Here is a 4448-nt window from a genome sequence, read left to right as displayed (position 1 = left end):
GCAGTGGTAGAATGTTACTGAATACATTTAATCAAACTGTACTTAAGGGCAAATTTGAGGCACTCTACTTTACTTGAGTATTTTCTTTTCATGCCACTGTATGATTTAACTCAACTACAATTCAAAGGTATCATATATTTTACTCCAATACAGTTATAGTAAGTTAATAATTTAGATGCATTATTATTTAAAAAATATAATATGTTGTTATAAATATGAACAGATATGAAAAACTAGATTATAAAGAAACTTAATTGGCATCTGTATACATTTAATTTTTTTAAATTTTATTAGAACATTATTTTTTCTTAAATTTTAAACATTTCTGTGTTTTTATAATTACTTACTTTTACTCAAGTAATATTTTTAATGCTGTATTTCTACTTGTAATGGATACGTTTACCACATGGTAACAGTACTTTTACAAAAGGACCAGAATACAAAGGTCTTGGTTTGGCTTAAAATAAGTACTTTTTTGTAACTTAAAACAAGTCAACAATGATTTGACATTAAAGATTTGTGCATATTGTGACGACCCCTTCACACCACTAGGCGTGCCGTGGTCTCTCTCTCTCTTTCTTTACAGCATTTACCTGATGAGCTGCACCTGGGTCGAAAAGGCTATAAGAAGAGAGCCCAGCTGGATACGTCTCTCTCTCTCATTTCCTTCGCACATTCCCCGTGTGAGCTTTGTGTCGCGGCTGTTGTTTTGGTGTCCACAAAAATAAAGGATTGTTATATTTTCAGACCCTCGTCTCGCCTCCCAGCTTTTTGTTACAGCCCAAGAGCCGGGTTGTAACAATAATTTGATTAGAAACTTATTTTTTGATATGTCAAAAACAAACGGGGGATAACAAAGCTTTCGTACTTGGGACGATCATTTTTTCATAAGACCAGAATGCCCCGTCTGCAAAACGTTGACATTTCTCACACTGCACACTCCAAATATTTTACGGCTTTGTTAGAGTGCTGGTTACTGACAAAGCACCTACAGATATAAACTTTAGTACAGTTCTTGTGAACTTGTTCCCTTTTAATGATAGTTATAATGGTGTAGTAGTGGTAGTACTCCCAGTTGCAGTAACACCTGAATGCTTTTTTTAATACAACTTACCCTCGTTCTTTGTTTCGTTCTGCACCTTCACCTCATCGTACACAGTTTCCTCCCCTCTTTTTGCTGAAAGGTCAAAGGAAATGCACATGCTCAGGTTTTTTTGTGAATAAATGAAAAGGACTTTTAAAGGCTGCTTTAATTGTTTGATATAGCAGAACAATTGCCTTACGATGATTGATTTATTGCAGAAAGGCAATTTTTTCCATTCAAATGGGCAGCTTCAAAATGATGAGATTGTGTTTCAGGTATTGTATCATGCCATTAAAAAAGGGAAACGACATGATACGGGAAACTCTCAACAGATCATTCGCAATTTCCTCACGGGTTTTAAATAGATGTGTTCGTGATGATATACCTCCAGTGTGAGTCGCTAAATTAAAATTAAAATACCCAACAAATGACCATCAGTTTGAATCTTTAAGTTAAAGAAATATGAATTGAAGTTAAACTGAAATAGGATGAGGTGTTCAAAGGTTTCAAACTACTCTAGATTTAAAAGTTTTTTCTCAACGTAGTAAACATGAATAAAGAAGGCTTATTTCTACAAAAAATGTGCATTGATGAATCAAGAAAACTCATACTATTAAATCATAGATGCACGACTGCTATGATGAGTTTTCTTGGTTAATTTGGTGAAAAGTTTACACTCAACATTGTGATCTTGAAAAACATCAATGCAAATGTGCTGGGTTGGCTAAAAATCTAATCTTCAACCACACTAAGCAAATACAGAAACAGCCTTTTAACAATTTTTCTAAATGTTTCTGGTTTCACAGTTAAATTACAGGACATTAAAAACAGCAACTTTCTTTGGATTGAAGTACTCAACATTGCATTGATCACATTAACAAAGAGGCTCTGATTCAAAATCATCAGCAGGAAGTGAAAGTTGTTAAATAACTAAACTTACCCGCAGGTGGATGATTGTTGCCGGCTTTGAACACAACCGAAGCGTAGTTCACCTCCTCCTCTTCCTCCGCCATCACTACAGCCGCTCTGTTGAGCCCTCTCTGACTCGTAGACGGAGAAGTGTTTTAATTAAACCTCTGGACATCGCAATAGGAGAACAGGTAGTGTCCTTTCTTCTGTTGAAGTCTATCTCTCAGCCTTCAAATTAAGCACTTCTGCTTTTGGTCGAGAAGTTCATTTGCATCGCTTCATGTGAGTGAACATGGACCTTAGAAATAAATAGTGTGTTCTTGTTTTATGGAAATATAATCTACCATAAAAGACAAGATTACAAAGGGAGCCCATGCAGAACGAGGGGGGGAGTTGTTGATAAGTAACTTTGAGCTTTAGGTGTTTGCTCAGGATCAGGAAACTGAACGCACGGTAAACAAATGAAGGCAGCTCCAGTGGTACAGACACTATTCCTCCACTCCTGTCTCGAAATTAGTGGCACACTTTCTAACACTTTATTCATACACTCATCAATACTAAATACGGTCATAAAATAAATGTCCAAAAATACAAAGTCCAATATGTGTCACTTTACTTTAGGTTAGTTTTAGTGCTCGTATTTGCATGTGTATTACTGATGTCTCTCACATGTGAGACTTTAAGCTGTGTTTTCCTTTGTCACAGTCTCTGCAATGTCCATATTGCTCCTGTTCTAGGATATGTCTCCACACCAGTTGTATGCATGACTTTGCTTATTAGATCTTAAACCGAATAAATAAGTGCTTGTTTATTTTGAAAAAGCTAAAATATATGTATTTGTACTAAATGTATTTCTTGTCCTTGGGTTCAAAGATTCAAAGGCTTTAATTTGTCCAATGCACAAGTGTAAAAGCTACAGTGTAGTTTTATGCAATACAAATCTGAAGTCTCAGACTCCTCCAACAAGGCTACATACAATATACTTAATACATACAAAGACTGCAAGAAGAACTATAAATACAATTGTGCAAAAGAGTGGTGCAAGTAAAAAGCGGAACAAAGTTAACTTTATACATGTAAAATAGAATGATAGACAGCTAATTAAATAATGTTGTGGGTTCAGAGAGTTAAGGATTAAAGTTTGCACTGACTACATTGTCTCCGAATGCCTTATCCTGAATACCTGCGTTCCACAGGGACACGCTCGAGCTCCCTTCACGTTCTCTATACATTCAAATGAAGAAAAATATGACAGCTAAGACCTGGAATATTATTTTGACCCTCGTTGCCTGCATTCAGGATGTTTATAATTCCATATTTCAACAGATGATTGTGAAATAAGCCATTCTGAATAATAGGGACTATTGCTTGAGGTACTTTTTGATGCTAAAACCTTTATATTGCATAGTATAGCTTGAGTAGAAGGTACAATATTTGTCTCTGGATTTTAGTGGAGTGGAAATATAAAGTGGTAGGAAACGGCTTTCAGCAAATCACCAATCAAAGCACCTTCACACCTGGTTGATTAGCCGCTTTCACACCAAGTACTTTGCCGCACTTAGTATCTAATAGAACTAAAGAGCAGATCGCGTTCACACCGGAATACGTTTCCTGAGGGAAGATTACGCAAATGAAGCCGCTGACGTCACTTCTTCTTTTTTTACATTACATTGCATTACATTGCATTTAGCTGACGCTTAATAAGTGCATTCGACCAGGAAGATACAAACTTGAAGAAAACAGAATCATATAAGTACATCAGGTTTCATAGAGCCAAACATTTCAAGTGCTACTCAACTGGCTTTAGATAAGCCAGTCCTTTATTAGTATATAAGTGCTTTGTTAGTAATTCTATCGCTCAAAGTGGATTTTGGGTTTACTGGCAGGCCGCAAATAACTTCACGCCGTATACTGCCACCCGAACTCCCCGGCCGGAAATCCCCGGAGTTGAGGACTGGCTTCAGTAGAAGCTGCTGGGACTCCGAGCAGCAGTCAATTCCCAGAACGCCGACACCTCCTCATCTCCACCGCTTCCATGTTATTTTTGTTGTTGCGATAAGTTAGTCTCTCTCCGTTGGTGCGCTGGGCTAATGCTAATGCTAATAATGCTGATGCGAGGAAATAAAATGGCGGCTTCACAAAAACTTTTCAGAGTTTTACGGGGCGTGGTTTGCAATTCACCCAGACAGAAATTGGAACTTTTTTCTCCCCAGGAAAGTACCACCTCTCTAGCAGGCACTAAAAATGGGGGTGAAAGTTCTCTGAACTAAGTTCTCTTTTTGGTGTGAACGCAAGATTCCAGGCACTAACGGAACTAAACGGGAAAAGTACTCCGGTGTGAAAACGCCTAATTGCAGCTTCCAAGTTCTAGATGTGAGTAACGGTTCCAGTTTTCCAGTCAAAAATGTAACTGAAACCCCGCACCTTTTTGTTTGCAGTTAAAGTTGCAATAATA

General features: G+C 37.3%; 1 long non-coding RNA gene across 1 annotated transcript; it reads right to left on the bottom strand.

Annotated features, from left to right (window-relative positions):
- Positions 1-1114: 1114 nt before the first annotated feature.
- Positions 1115-2314, bottom strand: LOC104948453 (uncharacterized). The gene is made up of 2 exons (XR_798691.1): positions 2025-2314; positions 1115-1177 (listed from the first exon to the last, which is right to left on the bottom strand). It is a non-coding gene; the product is annotated as an uncharacterized lncRNA (long non-coding RNA).
- Positions 2315-4448: the final 2134 nt, after the last annotated feature.

Source organism: Notothenia coriiceps, unplaced genomic scaffold, assembly GCF_000735185.1.
Source record: "Notothenia coriiceps isolate Sejong01 unplaced genomic scaffold, NC01 NC01_scaffold00014301, whole genome shotgun sequence".
NCBI classification, from domain to species: domain Eukaryota; kingdom Metazoa; phylum Chordata; class Actinopteri; order Perciformes; family Nototheniidae; genus Notothenia; species Notothenia coriiceps.
The sequence above is the reverse complement of the archived record's forward strand: the minus strand, read 5'-3'. Positions and strand labels throughout refer to the sequence as shown.